We start from the raw sequence: 24,948 nt of genomic DNA on the forward strand, positions 1-24,948 counted from the left end.
TGTATTTTCAACTGAACAGTGACCCACAACAAAAGGGCACAAACATGACACTTAAACATCCTGATCAGGCGGTGTAAACACTACTCAATGTGATGCTCCAAAAATACAAACACTGCAACTAACAGACTTAAAAAAAAAAATAAATAAATGAGATGACTACATTGTTTTTCCACTCGAGTCTGAGTTTAGACAGAGTAAAAGATGACCACATTTTGTGGTCAAGCCATGTGTCACTAAAATATTTAACAGGTATTAGTTACCTGAGGTGGAGCACATGCTATGAAAACACCATCTGACATGATTTAGTAACTAATGAGTCTGCCTAGTTACACCGTAATTCCTTGTACAACCAATAGGAGGCGCATTTTCATTTCAAGGGTATGTGTGGCATCCTGAGGGTAGCCAAATGAGTTAATAAACAATGCTAAAATAAGTGGTTTAAAATGCATCAATCGTAACCATTTTTGGCCTTTGATGCAAAATTATTTAGCTGGCTGTTTATTGATCGATATGCAATCAAATGTGGGTGAAAAACAGTCAAAATCTTTGAAGGTCAAACACGATTACTCAAAATATGCAATTTGACTAAATGTGCTGCCTAACCTTTTCACACATTTCATGCCTTTAAACAAACTGGAAATTGGACCAACGGTTAATAATGCCACTTTGACTATTTCATTCAGAGCTTTGTTCTCTTCACGCAAGTAAAAGAGACTTGCGTGTAAGAGCTAATCCTGCAGATAAGTTCACTTGGGGACCTGGAAACAGAAACTTTACTGCATTAAGTTAAATGTCTCTAACTGCAATGAGTGCAGGCTCCATTCAGCCCTACCGCAGCTGTAAACAGCTTAATGTTGACAATAGAGTGAATTAGGAGAGAGCCAATTTATAGCTTTCCTGCTCTGGATGATCGCATGGGTTCCTCCTGCGGCCTGGATAGTCCAGTTTATTATGCTCCCCAACCTCACTGTCTCTATGCCAGGTATACAAAAGAATTAAGCAGATTCAGCAAAGCTACAGTAGCCCACACACCAGTGTTGGGGAGTAACTAAACTAAAACTAGCAATGCAACCAACTTTTGCACAAAATTTTTCAATGGGTTAACAATGGCTCAGCTGTTTTCAGAATATCTGCAACTTTTCCATGCCAAATTACTGCTTTCTATCTGTATGTTTACATGCACTTGAAGAGTTTGATTTCAGTCAGACAAAAAAAATTGATACAGGTATTTTTTAAATATCATGTAAGTGCTTTAGTCCAACTAAAATCATCCCAGTCCCTTTTTCATAATTTGGTACTAACAGACCTAGATAATGCTTTATACAGCATGTATACACGTTAATAGGACCTAAACTGGCCTGTAGCTAGATGATGACTTTAGCTTGATTATAACTGTTAATTAAGGAAGCAGTTCAAATAAACCATTCACAGATTCATTTGATTCTCCCAATCGGATTCTTGGTGTACAGCTGCAAGGGGTGGCAGGGAGACGTCCTGACCACTGCCCCACCTACAGGAGATGTTCCAGGATTAAAGGGGTGAAACATCTGTGATTCCCATGTAGATAGACGGATAAAGGCACTGGTGGTCAAAAAACAATCTGATTATTAACTATATGAGTTATATTATATCTAATCCAAATGTAGTTAGCCATGTTGTTAGTAGGTTGTAGTGTAGCCAACTACTTTTTCCAAAAGGGCTGCTTGAACAAGCTATGGTTTCAAAGTAGCTTCCCCCAGCACCAGCACACATTACAGCTAAAAGCAAACATAGCCACTAATAAGCAAGGAAGTGGATGAATAAGTAAGGGGGAGAGGACAAGAGGGCTCAGATGTGAGGAGAAAGCAGTAAGACAGAAGAGAGATGGAAACAAGCTGTGAAAAGCCCAAGGCGAATCTTCTAAAGGCAATAGGAGATGAGCACACATTTCTTCATCTTCATAGAAAAGGCTCCGAGAGTGAAATTTAAATGGGAGTGATCATAAACTTCAGAATTTTACAATATTAACAGGCCATTGTTTTTGACTGCGACAGTCCAAGAGCTTTTAGACTGAGGCTATCCACACATCAACAAAGTATGCATAATTAACATCACTCTACATAATTAACTGCCATGCTATCAGGTAATTAATAGACAGTAATAAGGGCTGCTAAGTCTGAAGCTTCCCATGGTGATAACAGGAGCCCAGTGGAGTGATTAGATAACTTTCCATAGCCAGATTACTGAGACAAAGAACTGTAGGTCACTGAAAATGGCAAGTTGCAAACTCTCTTTTGAAAGAATGAATATTTTCCCATAAATTCCTTTTCCAGTGCTCAGATACAAAAAGCTATCTGAATTGTGGAATACCAGGCAATCTTGTACAGTTGCTTTTTACACACATAAGCGATGGTTTAGATCAGGGGTCCTCAACGGGGGTTAACATTCATTTTCAATTGATAAACGGTAAAAGACGGTAAAAGATCCGTCTTTGGCCATATCGCCCAGCCCTTTTTATCAGTTATGTTAATCATAAACATATCATATCACTACTTCAGCTCTATTAAATTTGTCAAAGGCTACATTAAGGGAGTGAGGGAATATAATGTATATATATTTTTTACAACAATTAAATGTTTATATTTATTGATTTTTACATGTGTTTAGAGTAGGCCTACCGTTTTTAAATTACAGAAATGCCATACATTGTTTTATAGAAATCATGTTACATCTAACCAGTAGTGATAGCTTATGGCACCCTGAGCAAAACCCAGTTCAATATAATTACCATTCTACCAGTCCAAAAAACTATGGCAATTCAATAGCACTATTGTGTTGGCCTAATAATGCCCATTCTTTCCCTTAGAACCAGTCTGAAATTTAGGGTAAACATGGGTCTACAAGCCAAAACTGTGACATTCATAACTATTCTATACATCAAGTCCTCTAAATGAAAAACTGAATAGAACCCTGCTTGCACTATACACAAACAATCTTTTCAAAAACTTGCTACAAACACATAGTATGGGGTTAACAGAATTACCTTATTGCCATACACTGTAGGACAGAGAGCAGCTCAATATGAAACATTTCAAGTCTCACTGCTCAGTCATATCTCAAAGAGATGAGCATAGTTTGGTCCCCAAACAAAACATTGTATGTTTCTAATGGAACAACCTCTGCAATGAACTGTTCTGACATGGTGAGAACAGAGAACTCAGTATGTGAATGGCCCCTTGCTGTGACTATCCCAGGGTCTCAGAGAGCAGAGAATAAGCCCAGAAGATGAAAGCGACACGTGTGTGTGTGTGTGTGTGTGTGTGTGTGTGTGTGTGTGTGTGCAACTAGTGCAGACAAATGGATTTTGTGCAGGCTGTTGTGCACAATCAAAGACTCCTCCACCAAACCCAATCAGCAAAAAACAGCAAACACAGAGGAAACCCAAAATCTCACTCACATAAACCACAAGCATGCAAACCAAAACCCCTGTGAGCAAGTTTGCTTAATTACAATTAATTGAGCACAATAGGCAGAGTCTGGCTCCAAATGTGACCTCACTAACTGGGCACACAGGCTAGTACACAATTACGTTCTGCAGAGCTCAGCAGTACTGAACAAAAGCAGTAAAAGACCATTTAGAAAAAGTAAATGTATTGCTTTTAACAGCTTTAAATATATTTAGAAATAAACTACATTTAATTCAAATGATAAGATTTTGTTATCTATATAATATGCAATGTCACATTGACCCTGTTGACATCTGTTATTAAGATGCATTTCGAGGGGGCCTGGGAAGTAAAGATGCTTACTACCATCCCTGGTTGAGGTGAAGAGTTCGAATCCAGGGCGTGCCGAGTGACCAGTTGCTTGGGAGGGTAGAGGTACATGGGATAACCTCCTCGTGGTTGCTATAATGTGGTTCGCTCTCGGCGGGGTGCGTGGTCAGTTGTGCGTGGAAGCTGCAGAGGATAGGGTGAAACCTCCAAACATGGCATGTGTCCGCAGAAATGCGCTCAACAAGCCACGTGATAAGATGCACTGGTTGATGGTCTCAGACGTGGAAGCAAAGAGATTCATCCTCCACCACCCAGATTGGGGCGAGTCACTACGCTACCACAAGGACTTGGAGATTATTGGGGAAATTGGGGAGAGAAAAAAAAGAAAAAAAAAAGGATGCTTTTGGGGTGATCCGATCACATGTGGTCAGTGCTAAATACTGGTGTAAACGGGGTCTAAAACGTTTTGTGGTCGGATCACAAAAAACACATACGAAGGAAGTCAAAAAAGCATGTGACCACAAACCTGTCCTGTATGCGAGCATGGAAGCACAACTCCTCCCCTGTCAAATCAACCACTGTGCTAAAGCAAGAGTTTAAAGTTTGCTGGTTAGGAGTGGCTTTAAAATCAATAACCGTCCGATCGGAATATTTGAAAAAAGTGGATGCATACACAAACACAAGAAATTCAAGGATCTTCTTTAGTGTGTCTGATATCAACATCCATGGACACTGATGAGAAGCTACTGAAGCTCCTTAATACAGGTACTCTACTAAAATAATAATTCTGCTCAAAATGTTGCGTTTGTTCTAAAGATTACATTTTGGATGCATCTGGGAGAAATAGTTTTTTTTTCCTCTCTTTTTCTTTTCTAACTTTGTGGCACTTTAAAGGGATGGTTCACCTAAAAATTCTCTCAATATTTACTCAACCTCATGATAACTTAGGTGTGTATGACTTTCTTCACCAGAATACATTTGAAGAAAATAAATAAATGTTAGCTCAGTAGGTCCTTGAAATGCAAGTGGATTGTGATCCGATTTTGTAAGCTCCAAAAAACACAGACAGTCAGAATATAGGTCATTGATATGACTCCAGCGGTTAAATTCATGTTTTCAAGTGATCTGATCTTTTTTCTGTATTGAAAAAAGATGAATATTTTAGTACTTTTCAACACTAAATCATCGCTTCTGGTCTGATTCACGAGAGGATGGAAATCACGCGGTCTCTCGTGTGATGTATTACCGCTGCCATGATATGGACGTAATCTCACATTCTCCTCTCGGTTGAGACATCCAGAAAAAGCACACAAATGCACCACCGAGTAAAGACGCAGATAAAAACGGATCTAACCAAAACCAACGAAGCTTCTGTATAACGTTCCTCCTCACTTATAAACACTGCTCTTCCGCCTGTCACTCGTGTTCAGTCAGTTCTCGCGTTTCAAATTCAAACGCTTCTGACCGGAAGCATGATTTAGATCTAAAAAAAAACACTTAAAGATTTATAATTTTTGCACCAAAAGCAATCGTGTCACTTTAGAAGACATTAATTTAACAGCTAAAGGGGTATGGATGATGTTTATGCTGACTGTCTGTCTGTCTGTCAGGAACTTAAAAAAATCAGATCACCATTCACATGCATTTTAAAGACTTACTGAGAGGAAATATTTTTCAATTTTTCTTCAAATGTGTTGAATGGTGAAGAAAGTCACTCAAACCTGGGATATCATGAGGGCAAGAAAATAATGAGCGAATTATCATTTTTGGGTGAACTATCCCTTTAATATCATACAGTAAAACATATTGGTTGATGTATGTCGGCATGAAATCAGAGACCCTCTGCTCCAAATCTGAACATAAGTGGTCACAGGAGATCACAGGAGTATTTAAAGGGGTCATGAAATGGAGAATACAATTTTCCATGTAATTTAGACATACGTATAAAAGGCAACTGTACTGTTCTATAAAAACATTATGAAGACATTGCTTTTTGCATTTACACGCCCACAGCATACATCATCGAACCCTTGGCCCCACCCACTGACACTCAGTTCAAGAGACAGAGTGAGCAGGACAGACAGGCCTAGTGTGGCTATTCCTGAACACCAAAGGTGACCTAGCTGGACTATTTTTAATTATTTTTGTAAATAAACATGCACTAGACAGACGTCTTTGACAGTTATCATCTTATGCCGTTTTTAAAAGATAGAGTTAGTTGCGTCAAGTTACAACTCTTAAAAGGAGATTCATTCAGTTGTTCTGCCTCTTGCTGTTTTGAGCACAAATGGGTCATGGATGCATTTTAATAGTTGGTGTATGTGAACATGCACTAGATGGACATCTTTGACCATTTTGATGCTTTCTGGCGATGTACGCCTCAGTGTACCTATGTGTGTGCTAGTGAACCAGTCATTATACAATTCAAGCTTTGCAAATTAACTGTTATTTAAGGATGGGGCAGTTAAAAACACTTGGACCTGATCACATATCCTTAAGTACACAGTTTCATTTATTAATATTTCAAATGTCATGACTGATTGACACTTTATGTTTCTGCTGTGCTTGTGTGAAAAGTTTAATTCAGATACAATGTGTTGGATGGAGACTTGTGTCTCTGAAGAACAAAAGTGGGCGTTTCACAATCAGTGGGCATTTTCAAACTGGCATGGGCATTTTTCAACTGCTTTACACTTCGTTGAGATTCCTAACATTGGATGGTTCAGTAACAAATATTTTGGTTTGGAAACGCCTACTGATTACAACATTGAGATTCTTTACTTTCATTGGATAGTTGAAAAATGTCCATCTTGGTTTGAAAACACCCACAGACAGGGAAACGCCCATTATTACAAAGTGACTGAGACAGTGGGCCAGAGAAATGTGGAAAGTGATCATATATGACTAAATTATGACTGTTTTGGTGCAAAAAAAAATTTATAAACTACTATAACTACCTCAGGAAAGATTGTAATATATAAGATATTTAGACTTTCTTGTAAATGAATGTATCTTAAATATAAGTGTATTTTGTATACAAGTGTATTTTTTCACTTGGTTATACTTCTGCGAGTCCAGTAAAGACAAAATATACTTATATTCAAGATCTATTCTCTAAAAGCAAGTCCAAATATCTTTCATGCTACTTCTCAGGTGAATGCATCTTTTTTAAAGGATTTTTAGATATTTAAAAAAATATATATATTTTTAATATTATATTCAACAGTCTCAGATAACAATTTTTAATTCTGCAGTATAGCTGCAAAAGAAAATGTACATTGTTTTAAATGAGTTAGATATTTTTTTATTGGGAAACAAGCCAAAACAAAAACAAATCATAAACATATTTTTTTGCAGTGTATAATGGGGCGAACACTACCCTCTCTCAACTTTGTTCACTTCAATCCACCTTTAACTCACAAGAAAATCTCTCTTATTAATAAAGTTGTATATTGGCAATTTTCTTCACTATAAGAAATGCACAGTGACATTATGATTCAATAAGTCACGAGCCATCGAGTTAAAATCTAGCTTTAGCAAGTGTGGGCGCGAGGGACGAGCATCCCCCTGACAGTGTAATTTCAATCTCTCCTCAGATTGGGATATTCGAGCAACTCATAGAAGAGGTGCTGACCGCACAGAGAAATGCCAGAGTCGGAGTTTGTAGTTATTTACATGACCTGCTTCCTTATTATTTGAACTTTAATAAAGCTATAATGCATTAACATTATATGCATTGAGAGCGCACCTGTATTTACTTATTTGGTATTTTTGTATAATTCCCTCATATTTTGCGATCTACATCACCTGAAGCTGTTTGAAAAGTTTAGAGTGCATCTGGACTGTGAGCGATGTCTTCTTCCTGTCTTCAGTCAGGCACGAACTGTAGTGCTGCTCTCGCACGCTATCATTGATCTAATGTTACATTAAATGAGATCAAATGACTATTCGACAACAAAAAGTTGTCGACAATTTTTTTTATTTTCAACACTGTTGATAATGTCAACTAATCGTTTCAGCACTAATTTGGATGGGACAAGTCTTTAAAATACTCCTTATATATGCTAGCCAGATGTCATGAAAATGACTACTTGACTCTAGCAACATTTTTGTTAATTATATGTGGTTCTGAAGTGAAGAAATAGTAATGTGTTTCTATGAGATCTGGTTGAAAAAACTATAATACTACTGCTACACACAGAACCCAACACCTGGTTCACTTAATTCACACATCATTACGTATCACTCACTTGTGTGAAAACAGAATTCTCACCTGCATCCTGAGAGTTCAGCACCTCCAGGGCATGCATCATGGCACTGGCAAATACATTGGCATCCTCTTTGCTGCCAAAGTTAAGGCCGTACACTTGCCGTGCGTCTCGCCACTGGTGAAAGGTTTGTGTGGCCTGGTTGTATTTCAGCCCCTTGGGAATGGCACAGTTTATTACCACCTGTAAATAATAGAGGGGAACATATTTTTAAATGTATTCATTTAGAAGATGCTTTTATACAAAGTCACTTACAAATAAGGAAAATAACATTAACCGTAAGTATATTGAACACTGGTTCTGAGAAGTGTGTCAAAGTATATTCCCAACTACACTTTAAATTTTGTCAAAACGAAAATACTTAAGCACTAAGTCCACATTAAGCAAAACAGTCCATAATATTCAAGGCTCCAAAGATTCTCTGGTCTAGGGAATGGGTCACAAAGGTCTATTTCAATTCCTAACATAATTTTCTTCCCCAAAGTATACGATACTAGAGAGCATTTTAAAAAGTCTAAATCTTTGTTGGAGTTAAATGCTTCAGTGTGGATGAGACGTTAACATAACATTAATATGCATTCAACCGAACCATATTGTTGTGGACGTGGCCAATGATGTGTGTCTGATCAGGTGTGCACAAAATAAACTGATAACACAGGGCTTCCTTAAAACCAATTAGTCAACTACTTTTTCAGGTCACTCACTGATTATTCCATTTTCAAATTGTGTAATTTTGCAAATCAATAGTCTGGTACAAACTAAATTTTCTAAACCTTCTCGGTTAACATTAAAGTCTAACCAGCAGCATAAATTATAGATGACAGGGAAAGCTGCACTTCAGAGACAAATTCTTGCTTTCATCAACTCACAAGGACAAACTACAGATTAAAAACTGCTGGATGCAACACCTTCATTCTTGCAGATACATAAAATAAAAATGTAAATACACTGCTTCATATGTTTTACCACAATCCACTACTTCACCATTACACAAAGATTTTCAAAGTCAGCTAAACTCCAGACAGGTGTTACAGCAATAACAGTACATAGTTGATGTGGTATGGGTGGAAGACATTTACATATCAAACACTTGACTGGCTCCCTAAGCCCTCCCAATAACATGTCCTCACTGGGGGTGAATCTTCATCAGCTTCTGTGGTAACTGGCTACTTTCCCAGTCATTTCAATTTCTCATCCTTTGACATCAACGTAATTACCATGAGAAGTGCAACTAATTAGCGGGTTGGTAAATGGAAGTAAATACAGGACTAAAGTCTGTGAAGCATAAAAGCATGTTGAATTGCTCCAATCGAAAAAATAAATGCATTGTATTATCAGCGTTTGCATTTAAATTCATTGCATTTACAGTGCTTGCATTTATGTAGGCTGAAATGTAACATTGTTGTATTTTTAAGCATTGAATATTATGTTTGGAAACATTTCACAACTAATTTCATTATTAAAAATGTAACAATAAACATTCCCTATCCAAAGTACATTTTTATTGTGTAAAAACAGTAGATCTTAGCATAGAGCACAAAAATAATTAAAAAACTATGCATTTAATTACATTTATTATTTATGAATATTTCTCAATTAGGTAATTCCAAGTATTTTTAAGTTATGCACAAATCTATGAATGAGCAAAACTGCACGGTCAGATTACAGCACTTTACAGGGGACAGCAACTCTTAAGAAGCATTTAAAAGTGTGTTGCACGTTCGTGTTAAGTGCAGGTTTGGGAAGTGCCCATGAAAAAAAGAAACTTTGCATGTAGAGAACGCTCTTAAGAGCGAAGACCCATAATTATCAGAAAAGCATGCAGCCTGTTAGTGGCCAGGTCAACCATTTTCAAGTGGGTGGACCTTGGTGGAGCAGAATGGACCTCTATTCAGAGCATAATTTCATCATGGATAAAATGAAGCGTACACCTTTGCTCTGCCGTTACCAGTTAATATTTGCTCATTTACACAGCTTAATACTTAGATACCTATACTGATACAATAACAATACTTTGTTTTTAAACACTTAGTAAGTTTAATATTAGTAATTTACCTTAATAGGTCAAATATAGGCCATAGAATAAAATAAAATAATATAAGAGACAAAGCTCTATATAAACATGATTATGAGAAACATTTTAGCCTTCCTGAAAAACACGAGTCTGGTGAATATGTTCTACTTAATAGCGTTTCTATAGACTTGGTTAATGCTACTTTTTACTTTTAATTAACTAATTGTTATATCATTACTTGCATGGAATGCAGAGTGTTTTTGCGTCATTTTTCATAGTTTTTTGTTACTCATGATCAATGTACTTGTCCTGGAGCGCTCTCCGTTTCAGCTTTAAGTACTTCGAAAGCAATGTCAGCTTAGAAAGAAATGGTATAAGAGAAATGTCAAGATACATAAAGCTCATTAGACATGGTCAGCGCATGCCTTGTGCAGTGCAGGCTGTGCTAGGGTCGCTGTTTCAGGGGCAGCCATTGACATTTACATAGAACAAGAACTCCATTGCACCAAGTCACATACACACATTTGTTTTTACTAAAACCAATGTAAACACAAATTTCGTTATCCAAAGTAATTTTAGATCCGTTTTACCTTACCTCAAGGAGAAGTGCCCCGTCAACACTCTTTAATATTGATGCAGTTGACCACAGATTTTAAACTGGGCTCATTTTGTTTTGTTTTTTAACTGTTGCAGTTCATATAGTAGTTAAATAAAATCAGCAGATAGTAAGTTAAATAATAGCAGTCAGTTGAATCATAATTAGTTATTACATGAGAAACAAATGATTAAAATAAAAACAGCACTTGTGTTTATTGTTGATTTGTCTGCCTTTTATTTGCCTACGAAAAACTTGATGCAAATCTTGCGCAGCATAAAACCAAAACAAAACAAATTATTTTTATTTGTTTACAATTTCATTGGAATTAAGTTAAATATCTTGGGTATGGTTTATGATTAGCAATGACGACATGTCTACCATTGAATTCAATTCATTTTAGAATTTGGTTTAATTTAGCTGTTTATTTTAACCTGGCAAACCAACTTGTGCACTCATATGATCCCAAGCCCTGGCTTTAAAATAATTGCTGGGTTTTCCAAAGCACTAAGCAGAATGTTAGCAGCACTTTAGTAGTACTTAATCTCTAAGGCACGTTTCCCAAAAGCACTGTCATCAAATTAGTTTGTAAAAACATTTTTAAATTAACGAGAGCTTTGAGCCACTCTTTAGTCCATTAAATGCAACTTAAACATATTTTTCACAGTTTATCAAAGACAATGGGACATTTAATAATTTGCATGAATATATTTTGATATATTAGGCAGTCTCTACAGTCTGTGCATGCAACATGATAGGTCTAAATTTACAAATATAACTAGTTATGTTAGCTTTCTTTCATAAGCATACTTTTAATGGCAATAGAAAGATTATATGTTCTTATTAAACTGATTATTTAATTAGACATATGTGAGTACTCGCCTCGCCTATAGATATTTTACTAGGCAGTAACAAATTGTATGCGGCATAATGGCTACAAGCACACCGTACCTTGAACTAACCAGATGATCTATTAAAATTTGGACAGGTCTACGAGTAGTTCAATACTGATGCCTGTCGTTTTAATCCTGTTGTGTGCATTTGTTATGATTCTGTGCGCCACTTATGATTCACATCTCGTACATTTCACATTACATGCATTCATTCCGTCACGTTCATTAATATCTATTATTGAGCATCACTACATCTGAAACTCTGACTCACTACAGCCATCAGTATTTCTTCAATTCAATTCTGTAATAGTTGGGTAATAAATTTCGGCGCCTCGACATGATAAACTGCACGTTTATCAGTATTTCCAATGTATTTTAATTTTAACACAAATACCTGGACATACTGGCCAAAGTGATTAGCAACTTTGGATTGGACAGCTCCCATAACCAAGCACTTAAGTTCCATTTCTAACGAGCGATCTACGTGCTGGTTTGGGAAACAGGAGTTTCTCCATCATAAAATAACGAGCAACGTTAGTTAATATGATTGTTAAAGCTTAATTTGCAACGTTATGATGCTTTTAGTTCTGTTACTCCAGAGCACTAAATCTACGAGCATTTTCAAGTTCTACTTAAGTTACGATGACTTTGGGAAACGGGAGGCAAAACCAAGAAATCATAAGCTGTATTCTATGATCTAGGCTTACTATGCTTTTGGGAAACGAGGCCCAGAGCTGTGCAGTGCACACACATCTGCAATTAAAAAAACATGCAATTCTAAATTTGAACCCATTCACATGTGAGCGATAATCTTTGTTTCCATCTTGGAAAAATCCACAAATGTAGATATCTTTATTAGAATTAGTAATTTTTTCCCCCATAATTTTATTTTAAAAACGTGGAACTTTCATATGTTCTAGATTCATTACACAAAGTGAAATGTTTTAAGCATTTTTTTGGTTGTAATCTTGATGATTAAGTCTTACAGCTCATGGAAATAAAAAATCCAGCATCTCAAAATATTAGAATAAAGAATTTATAATACTTTTCGGAAGGTCGACATTACTGTATGTTGATTTATGCACTCAATACGTGGTCAGGGCTCCTTTTGCACGAATTACTGCAAATAATTATTGCTCAGTGGTCCAAAGTCCTCTTTTCAGATGAAAGTAAATTTTGCATTTCATTTGGAAATCAAGGTCCCAGAGTCTGGAAGAAGAGTGGAGGCACAGAATCCAAGTTGCTTGAAGTCCAGTGTGAAATTTCCACAGTCAGTGATGATTTTGGTTGCCATGTCATCTGCTTGTGTTGGTCCACTGCGTTTTCTCAAGTCGAGAGTCAATGCAGCTGTCTACCAGGAGATTTTAGAGCACTTCATGCTTCCATCTGCTGACCAGCTTTATGGAGATGCCAATTTCCTCTTCCAGCAGGACTTGGCACCTACCCACAGTGCCAAAATTACTAGTAACTGGTTTAGCAACCTGGGCTTCCATAACACCTCAGCAGTGCCACAGGCCGATTGCCTCCATGCAGTAATTCGTGCAAAAGGAGCCCCTACCAAGTATTTATTCCATAAATTAACATACTTTTCAGAAGATCGACATTTCTGCATTATAAATTCTTTATTCTAAATAAGAATGCATTATATATATATATAAATATATAATATATATATATATATATATATATATATATATATATATATATATATATATATATACACACACATTCATTTAGTTATTTATTTTCCTAATCAACCATTCGTGGGGCCTCCAAACTAAATTTTGCCTTGGGCCTCTCAATGTCTAGAACCTTCCCTTAATCACTGATTGCTGTGTAGGTATACTGGCATAATGAAGTAGTGACCACATCCTGAAATTGGAATCCTTGTCCTGCTTCATGCAAGTCATAAGCAGTGTTCTGCATTTCAATTATTTGTTGTAAAAAAAAAAAGGGTTGTGAGGGTACTGGAGTCTATCCCAGCTATGCGGGCCATATATGTAGTTGCAATAAAAGTTAAGCAGCAATGGATAATTACGGCATTGAGGAACTGATGATGTGGGTTGACCAATCAGTGGAAAGGTGTGCTTCATGCCCACCCACATATGAAAATCAAATATTTATCCATTTTCTACTCATGAACAATTTTGAAAACAAACTATTTAAACGCACACAGCTGTTCTCTCTACCTGTAGATTTGGTCTTTAGCAAATCAACAACCAATTGGAACTGCAAAACCTACAGATGAGAATGAATAGTATCAGGTTGACATTGTGCATCGGTACTCCGCTGATTTTCCTGCAGTTCCCGGATGTAGAGTTAAAATTTCCCAACCGAATTTGAACCACTGAATTTGAGGAAGCAAATTTTTTGGAATGAAATTGATTTTTACAGGCCGAAACATCTAGATGGTATTTTCAAATTAACAGAATATTTTGGAAATTAACTTTGGAAGGTGAATATTTATTGTTGAATTTTTAATAATGAAATTAGTAGTGAAATGTTTCCAAACTAAAATTCCAATGCTTAAAATTACAGCAATATTACATTTCAGCCTCACAAAATGCAAGCACTGTAAATGCAACACATTTAAATGCAAATCACTGTAAATCCAAATCACTGATAATACTGATAATGCATTTATTTATTATTTTTAAATTAGAGCAATTCAACATGCTTTTATGCTTCAAAGACTTTAGTCATTAATTTACTTCCACAGTGCTAAAATGGAACTGTAAGCCATCCTGTCACAACTCACAAATCTTCCCCGTTTTCACAACACATTAATAAAATGGAGCAATTAGAACTAAAATCTGGGTCATGGTCTTAATAAAGGCAACTTAAGTAGTCACAGTACCAAAAAAATATGTGTTTTGTAAGCTCAGGATAGCAAAATAAAAAGGATTATCAACTTCTGTAAGGAGAAAACACTTCTTTTATCTTCAATTTGTTGATGTCAACAGCTGTTCATCTAATAAAACTGAAGTCACTTGGTAGAAGCTAGCCAAATTAGGCCAAATGGGCAGGTTATCCTGAATGACATGCCCTCATCCTTAAAACCACAAACAAAAATAGGCAAGGTAAAAGCAACATGATCAAAACAACATTAAACAGGTTCACACGCAACAAGGATAAACATTCGTGCCAACCACAATTTGTTTTTTAAGGCGGATTACTGGCTGAGGAGAGCATAAAACCATCATAATTCAAGAGATTCATTGATTTAGACAAACACTCAAACTAAAACTTTCATATGTAGGGCCTATGCTGTTCATGGTAATAATTACTTCCAATGTTCGATTTTAAGGAAATTTTTTGTTTCATTTATGATAACCAATTTTAGTACAATGTTGGGTTGCCACTTGTTGTTTAATGGAAACCCTGGACCCTTAAGCAAACCAGTTAAGAACTATTGTACTAAATGACTACTTGCACCCTTGCAGGTATAAAGCCAGTTATATATAGATGAAAAGGCTATCTTTGGTGTCAAACTCAAAATACTTATTGAAATTTGGTTTGTCTGTGGTCCCATTAACACTATTCTTTTTAGCAATTAAACTGCCATGGACTGCTCATCAACAAATGTCAGCGAGTTTCCCGAAGTAATCTGATGCGCTCTGTCCTCGGTTACTGCGATGATTTTGCAGTTCATGATTTATTAACTTAACTATGATGAAATGGGCCTAGCTACTTTCAAAGGCAAGAAAAATAAAAAAGGCTTTCCACAAAAAGGCAGAAAGACACTGAAAAACCATAAAATAGCAATGAGTCATGTACAGTGCAACCTTAGTGAACAGGAAGCTACAGCCACGATCAAAACTGAATAAATGCATTAAGCTGTACACCTGTGTGCGCACATTACACTTCACTAAAAGTGCAAAAAAAAGTGCTCACTCAAACAATGGAATAAAAAGAGGTTTCTTGTTCGGTTCATTTCTTTACAATGAACAGATAAGGAAATAACCAGGCCAGACACAAAATTAAATGCATCTGTAACACAGCCTGAATTGCTTGTGTTCACATCAAGCAATTCTTTAGCACACAGAGCAGAATATAGACCAATCATACTATAAAATCAGTTCCACTTATCCAAACTTTGCTAAGCCAATGTGTTTACATTTTTCACAGTATTCAATATACAAAGAACGTGTATAGTTTTCCACATTAAGCTGGGAAAAAATTATTTTAACCGAAAAACTACACCTAATATGCGAGTTTGAGGTGGGATAGTTGTTTGAGAATGGTTTCAAACCAATCACTATTTTTGATATTCTCTTCGGTGATGCTAGTGGTACATAAATTTCACTTTGAGCAGAAAACTTATATTTTATATATTAAATAAAAACCCATTTCAAAAGTGGAGCCTGTATACTGTTATTCCCCTGCACACGTCCTATGAAATGTTTTCGGGTGTGACATAATTTAAAGCAAAATCGGTCAAAAAGGTGTTTTTAACTTTGTATCGTTAGTTTGTAACAGCTCACCAGCTTGCTCAGCTGTTTCAAACTTAATTTTGACTGAGCGAAGAGGCACTTTGTCATGAGTGCCGGAGTCTTTAGGGGTCGTTCACACCGAAAGAGTTTTTGTGTCCGTTTGCTGCGTTTTTCAGTTGCTGTTTGTTTCTATGCAAACTATGGATGTTATTGACTACTGCACAGCATCTTGTTCTTTTCAGCATCTTGCACATAAGAGTCACATTTTTGGGATGCTGTGTCAGCTTAAAAAGAACAGCAACTTTCAAAAAGGCATGTTAAGCCAACTGTATTCTGTTCTATTCGCTGCATTATTTGTATTTAGCACACCAACGCATTCAGTCTGAACAGCCCCTTACAGAGTTTTTCTGTGTTTTCAACCCTTGTAAACATTGCAGTTCTGTATAAAAGCTACGCTGTATAATATTGTCATTGCACCTGTTCTAGGACTGATGCAAGTCCGCCATGAAGTGTCCGACTTATGTCTAGGAGGTTTGCTTAAATACACTTGCAAGAGTACGCTAAATCAAATAATAAACCAGATTGGTAGGTAGAAAAGATTCGAAGCAACCAAAGTTTCAGCCCAAATTTACAATCTAACAAATATTGTGAACTAGGATCCAATTGTATCAGCATCATCAGATAAATTAGCTAGATTAAATAGTTGTTCATTATATTGCAGCCTGCCATATTATTTGTCCTTACTAAATACATGTCAAATTTGGATTTGATTTAGTTCCAAGAGTCATTCGCAAATCAAAGCTACAGTACTAAAGGCCTTCGATAGATCAATAGTCGCACATTATTATGCTCGTCATGGAAAAGTTCACCACGCAGACACACAGACACACACACAGATACTGGGAGGACAGATTCAGCTATTCTTATTCCCAGACTGTATTTTCTTTGTGAACAAAGTGATAAAACATTTAATTATTTGCCAAATGAAAAACTCCTCTGGCCTACACAGAATCCTACAGGACAACAAAAATGCATTATAAGCTTGATCCAATATAAACAGAAGGTCCCTTAGTCAAGCATTCTACAATCAGGGTATGTGAAAACAGGGTGGTTAAAAGTGTTAAGTTAATGAAGTATCTCCCACAACATTAGGGAGTTTGCAAAGCACAACATTGTGATGAAAGATCTCAAGATTGCTGAAACATACTATGCACATGAACTTTTCAGCACCCTCATCAACATTTACATACAATTGTACAAACCACCTGCCTATTATTGTGTAGGTCCCCCTCGTGCCGCCAAAAAAGCGCCAACCCGCATCTCAGAATAGCATTTGGAGATGCTATTTTTGTCACCACAATTGTACAGAGCGGTTATCCGAGTTACTGTAGACATTGTCAGTTTGAACCAGTCTAGCCATTTAGTCCACAGAACTACACATTACTGGATGTGTTTTGTTTTTGGCATCATTTTGAATAAATTCTAGAGACTGTTGTGTGAAAATGCCAGGAGATCAGCAGTTACAGAAATACTCAAACCAGCCCATCTTGGCACCAACAATCATGCCACACTCCAAATCACTGAGATCACATTTTTTTCCCCATTCCGATGGTTGATGTGAACATTAACTGAAACTACTGACCCGTATCAGCATGATTTTATGCACTGAAGCCACGCGATTGGCTGATTAGATAATAGCATAGATGATTGTTGGTGCCAGAAGGGCTGGTTTAAGTATTTGTGAAAAAGTCTACATTAACTCAGATAACCCCTCAGTACAACTGTGGTAAGAACAATAGAAGCAGCCTTTATTCTGGTCACACTTTACACATACATTTTTGCATATATACAGTGAAATGTATTTGATTACCAAAACCCAATAAACACAAATTCGATAAGAACACACATTTGGCAGCATTACTTTGGGAACACAAGATAATTTATTTGGCTTTATTACTATTATAATCTTTACATTTATAATGGTCATTAGTTCTTAATCTGCAGGCTATTAGTAACTTGCAACCTGTTGTCATTTGCTAATACTTGCATGGCAAATGGGGCCATTGGAGAAGGTAAATGTTTGGATTTGGGGAGGTGGTTAACCTTCTGGGGTCTGAGCGTGTTTTGGGACCTGGAGAAGTTGACATGCCTTGACATTTGTGCTTTTTTCAGTTGCTTAAAAACATATTAATGGCTAAAACTGGGCTACAATAATATGTGAGCAACATAATAAAAAATAACGTTTAAGCATGGTTTTTGAAAAAACTAAATTTTAAGTCATTGAAATAAGGCCATATAACACATACTAAATATTTGTTCACACGACTTTTCAGAACTACATCTTGTAGCCTAGAGTTTTTGCAACAAAATGATGTGAAAACCATAATGATCACTCATTCATACAAAACAATATACTAATTTAACTTTTGGAAGACAATTTTAGTGTTAGCAATGTCATATGCGAGGAGGCGTGAATGATCATGAATATGGATTGTAATTCACACCTGAGGAGACAAAGACCCTCCCCTGGGCCTATCACTGAGGAATGTGACAAAAATAATGAATGTGAGGAGACTTAATGATCAAAATCAAGTTAAAAATTAAAAAGAAGAAGTAATCGGACTACATTTTCTTTACATAAAGACTTTACTTAATTTGAGACCTTTTAAAACTTTTCTATTGTAATGTAGAAGTCTCTTCTGCTCACCAAGACTGTATTTATTTGCTCCAAAATACAGTAAAAACATTGTGTCAACTAATTTTACAATTTAAAAGAACAGTTTTCTATTTGAATATATTGTAAAATGCAATTTGTGATCATAGTTGAATTTTCAGCATCATTACTGCAGTCTTCAGTGTCACATGATCCTTCAGAAATCATCATAAGATGGTGATTTTCTAATATGGGCATATTTAAAGTGCATTTTACTCATTTACACTTGAACCCATATTTGCAAGCACAAGCATTGATGATAATGAGGCAGCATAAACGCTAGTTAAAATATAAACTAAACATTTATATCATTACATATAATATTTATATCATACAGCATACAATTTAAATACCTGCTTTAGCCGAAACAGCATTTAAAATGTAACTAAAACTTGCTTATTAGGAGTCATATTTCAAATGTCAATACTCTGAATCCTAGCTGGCAAGTCTGTAAACAGTCCCACTAGTAAAATATGTACATGTTTATATAAAATAGCATGTCAACTAAAGAAAACTAAATGACTTACTCGTCCGAAATTGTATCCTCGGTTGGATCAAGTCTCTCTTCAAAATACAAATGTTCATCGGAGTCCTGCTCTTCTTCTGAGGAAAAAGTTAACTCTTCCTTACTATCAAGGAGTTTCCTCGCCTGTGTATCGTTACAATATTGATTATTATTGAATAATTACAATTCAATTACAGTGAATTGAATTAATTGTTTACATAAAACCTCACTGTCGGGGGAGTTTACCATTTGCCTTGATCATCTCAGTACATTAGCGTATGAATGGCACGCTCTGCTGGTGGGAGTGATCACATTACCTATAATGAGCTGAGCCTGTAAAAAATGTACATCGCTTCGTTTCATACAGATTACATTGCAGGAGAATATTTGTTTTAAATTTGAATAGTTTTATTTAAAAAGTAGACATTTTAAGCTTTCTTTAGACATAAGTTTCATGTTTGTGTGATAAGTATTCGCTGGGTTTGTTCATTTTTGTGACGCGTTTCAGAAATATGCTCGTAAACACAGACAGCTGAAAGCTGTCTTTATTTACTTTATTTTACAAAAGCACAAGGTTGTTGTTGTTATTGTGAGTGTACACAAATAATATAGTCTCTAATGATGTCTTATATTTATCTGTTTGCCCCAAAATGATGGAGTATTTTAAGTTGTTTCACCTGTAATGATGAAAATATCCAGCAGGACGCACCAGCGACCCCAGAGGGTTAAAGAAGATTTTTGATCACGCTGTTATTTTAATAGCTTTTTTTGTTTAGTTGAAGTGCAATTTAAATTTAGAAATGCCTTTTGTTAATTTTTTTTTCATGTTTTTAAAGCAAAATCCTTAAAGCAAAAATATTCACCGACCCTCAGCTTGGGGGTTGACTATACAATCGTAAATATTGCTATAAATTTTTTAAAAGGCGATTATCGATAAAATATGTTTTACATATCGCCCAGCCCTACACTGGACATTTAAAAAGCATTTTCCAGAATGTAGCCAAGCATAATACTCTCGCAATCACAACAAAAACAGGCATGATACTCAGACGTTTTTCCTTTAAACTACCCTGTACTGATCTGTGAGCCATTCAAACAAGCTCATGTTCAGAGTCATGGGTCATTGCAAGCACTGCAGTGAAAGACAATCCCTCTCTGCAAGGGAAGCCAACAAGGCCAAGCAGACGGTCTCTCAGTAAACCCACTGAATGTGGACTGTCTGTTTTTGCTGTTCGTAATATCTGACCAGATTCTAGAAGATGGTGTGCCTAACAAGGGCCATTATCTGTGATCAACAATACACCACTCAAAATGCCTCAGACTCGTACCTTATTGCTCAAAGTAGTAGTGTGTAATTTCACTGCTACTAGTATCAACAAACAAAATAGCTATAGCTTGTGTATTACATGATTATAGCAGGAATCAGTGAAAAACTACTTAGTTTGAGGACAATTAAATTTTTTAAGACTGGAAATTACACAAATACATACTTTGAGAAAAAGAGAGCTCAGTCTACCCACATTTTTTTTTTTTATAGAAAATAACTAATCGTCTCCATAAATGTCATGTCAAAAATATTCAACCCCCAAATTCAATAATTTTTGGAGCATCCTTTACCCTTAATAACATCAAATAAATGGTTTCAGGTAAGTGTTCTCAGGCTTCAGACACCTCTCTATTGGAATCTTTACACATTTCTCATGAGCAAAAGCTTCCAGCTCATTGACATTCTTTGGTTTCTGCGATGCCACTACTTCCTTGAAATCCTAACAAAGTTTTTCATTGGGATTTTAATGATGGACTGAAAGGGCCATTCAAGGACATTCCACAACCCATTCCTGAGCCAGATTTTGGACAACTTGGATGTATCCTTGCTGTTATTGTCCTAAAGTTCAGTGATTACAGAGCTTCAATTTACACACTGAAGGCATCACATTTTTGCCAAAATAGTCTGTGTAAAGGGATTAATGGAAAGGAGGAGGCAAGAATCGGCTTGACAATATAAATTATATTTAAATGACAAACTTAACCAAAAAGACACAAACACACACATATGATGGACAGCTGTCTGTAAACGCTCTCTCTCTGTCGCACCACCGTCTGCAGTTGGCCTTTATCCCTCTCGGAGGCTTGATTAGCCTGATAAGGGGCCGGGTGAGTAGAATCACGAACCGTCGCTGCCCTCCGCCCTGTCACATTCATCCCTCGTTCTCTCAGGCCAGGGAGCCCTCGGCATGACGTACACAGATTAGATTAGTCAATTATCAAAATAATCATTAGTTGCAGCCCCACATCACGTAGATATTCTATGTGACAATGGTGAATTATTAGTAGTCCATACACATACGTTATGCATGCCATTCCTTCTTCAAGGTGGCTCTGGTGTAGTAGTGATTGACTTTATGTACATTTGACATTGCTATTTGACAAAGCAACGTGAAAGAAAACTATAGCAAGTGTAACACAAACAGTATGATTTGGCTATTGTCATTTTGGTGTACTACTGAAATTATATTGTGCATCTATTTAGAGAAAACATAAGGTCCTGGGATAACACGTCTACCTTATGTGTAGCTCTATATGCATGACAGAAACACATAAAATTTTAGTGAAAGAAATTAATCCTGTTATATATTTTTTGCATTATCCATTTTATATATGAAAAACAAAACATCAATATATATCAGAATAGTTTATTTTCTATTATTTTCTAATTGTCTTGAAAAAGGTTTGAAAATGTTACACTCTGTGCATTTTGTAGATCAGTTTGTGAGAAATATACATGCCAGGTCACTAAAGACCAGAGGTATGTAATAATGTTTGGCCAAACACCAATGCATTTAATGGTTAAGGGAGGTAGTACTTTGTTATGAGAATTATCTTTCACTTTAGTACTCACTTTAGTACTTTTGTACTCAAAAACATAGGCTACTCCTCAATACTCGAAACACCTTTCAGTTCCACAATGTTATATGAACGTGGAAATATAATCTGAAAAATCTATCAGGTGAATGCCCACCATTTAACCTGCGACACTTGATGTGAAATGTGTGGAAACTTCTCAGCAGTGGAATTAGTTTTGGGAAACCATCATAGATTACAACTCATTTAGGCCAATGCTGCCCTTTTCTTACCTGGTGGTCCTGAATTTTACGGCCCACTACTCTGAAGGCGTTGTTGCCAGTATGGTGATAGATGTGGACTCGACTGAACCCTGTGGATCCACCGGCTGGAACCCATTTCTTATTGGTGTCGTCATATACCATGACAGCAGCCCGCGCTTGACAGATGCTCTGCTCGCTGAAAAGAAGAGGCATATTCATGATTGCATGACAGGACAAATTTGCCATTTTCAATGGTTCAAAAGAATGAAGGAAACAAAAACACATCACAACTCCACTCAATAAAAGGCAACTTCAGGCTACAAACCCATTTAGAAACAGACTGAGCCTGATGCAGCAGTAAATTGGGGTTCAGGGTAGGGTTGCACCAACTGTGCGTAACTGTAATATCTCACGTAAATTGTGACTTAAAGTTCACACCAGGGGCTTAGTAACTACTAGTTAGTTTGTAACCAAGTCAGTGCTTAATTTGGTTGCACCACCTGTTCTTAAGGCAAGACTTAACTAGTAGGTTGTAAACTCTCAGTAATGCTTAGTCGAGTAATATGACGTTTACCTGTATTGATCCAATAAACAGGCTTTATATTTGTACACAGAAGTGTTAAAAAGCCATGAACTTCAATTTGATCTAGTTACGGTTGATGTTCAAACCTTGTTTGCTCACGAAACTGTCAGCTGTAATAAATTATATTCACATTAAAATATGATGTTATAAAAAGCAGATTTGATAAATAGTATATTTGCTCTGTGCAAATAACATCTATAGGAAATGTATCTAAAATAAATAAGGGGTGATAAATAAAACTAATACAACAGGCTGGAACTGTCATTTATTAATTTAATATCCTATATATGTATTTTGAATGTATTGAAACTTGACACCGGGCGACGCATCCTGAAAACTGCACTGTTTGAATGGTTTCATGCTGAAGAGCCGCTTAAAATAAAAAAAAATAAAAAAAAAAAAATAATAATAATAATAATAATAATAATAATAATAATAATAATACGCTCTCGTAAATTTAAATGTGTAAATGTCCACATCATAATGTATGTCGAAATGACTGATGCCTGTCATGCAAAACATGAGCTCTTTGAGGTCATAAAATATCAGTCTGTTTTTTTTATTCCAACTGTTACTCCTGGTCAGAGGCTTCCACAAATATTTTATTCATACATTGGGTTACGTCCTACCAAAGTTCAACGCTCAGATATTTAGTAGTGCATAAACTGACTTAGTGCCCATTTATGCCACAACTAGGCTAAGTTGTAACTTTTGCACAGCTGGTGCAACCGGCTACAGAACATTAAATTGAATGAGTAGACAACAGAACTTAACTGTCCGTCAAATACATGTGGAAAGCCGAAGTTAGCCTAATTGCTTTTCAAATCACTGAAAGCTTAAACTTCTGAGAAGCTGCTGAGAAAGCCAATTTAAAAACTGAAACTTGTCAAGCTACAAGCTACTTATAATTTGAAGTTCAACTACAGTGAAACTACCCTTTTGAAAGTTAGCCACACCACAAGTTACTAAAAATTTAGCTAACTTTATCTGTGTGGATGGCAATATAAAACAGTATTTAAATAGATAAATTTACAATAAACACCCCAATAACAAAACAACACTTTAATGAACTGACCAAACCAACAGATACACTAAAATCAACCAGACTTCCCATTGATTAATATGAGTGTCAATATTTAAGATGACAATAAACATATCTTCTGTTCCAAGAGTTTGCTTTTTAATCTTTAATTGATAATTCCATGATTATTAGCTCAGTTTGCTTGAATGTAACTTGTGCATGCAATACAATTACATATTTATTTTTTGGATAAACCTACTCTAGAGTTACTGTCACACAACAGAAAAATATAGTTAAGTTAGTAGTGTCACAACTTTTGGTTAATTACTCCAAAATGCTGCGGAGATGTAACAATCCATCATGTGATACAACATTAGCTCTCAAGTGCAGTACACCTTTATAGGTCAAACGTTCTTTATGCAGTCACCCATTAAAGGTAAACACTGAAAATCAATTTCTCGGTCTCTCTACACATCGCACTATAGGGCAGTCCTGCCTTGCATATAAAACTAAATTATTTACAGTGACTTCCACCTCCCATTGCTTTAATAGAATAGGAAAGTGCCACTGAAAGACGCTTGTACATACTTTACCATGCAATCACATGGAAGCAACACTTTTAATGCAGGTGGAAAAAGGGGAGCGAGAGAGTAAGATAAAGGTTGGGAAGTACTCAGACCTTGCTGAGGTATTTCCTTTAACTTGTTTACATCCCTCTGCTCCAGAAACCTTGAAAATATTATGGCCATATTTCATCTTGAACAAATATATTTAATACATTTACAGCAATTTAGTAATTCAGTGACTGTTGCCATCTATAGCTGGGTATATGTACCGTGTTTTTCTGTCTTTTACGATTGGTGCTTGTCATAAAGTACAATATGTCCCCAAGTGTCCCTCTTGCGTAAAATCCAAGGCAACTATGTGACCTTAAATGGTCTTAATGGACTATGATATATCGTAGTACTTGACAGCGTTGACTGCATGTTTTACATGAACGTGGCAGGTTCTGACATACTTGTCACATAATTGACCCAACCAAAGCACTAATATTAGCAATGTTC

The 24,948-nt window shown here is 36.2% G+C and overlaps 1 pseudogene; it reads right to left on the reverse strand.

The window, feature by feature from the left end:
• LOC127623803 (protein enabled homolog) overlaps nt 1-24,948 on the reverse strand; it is a 150,247-nt pseudogene that overhangs the window by 62,204 nt on the left and 63,095 nt on the right.

Source organism: Xyrauchen texanus, chromosome 30 (genome assembly GCF_025860055.1).
Source record: "Xyrauchen texanus isolate HMW12.3.18 chromosome 30, RBS_HiC_50CHRs, whole genome shotgun sequence".
Classification (NCBI taxonomy): Eukaryota; Metazoa; Chordata; class Actinopteri; order Cypriniformes; family Catostomidae; genus Xyrauchen; species Xyrauchen texanus.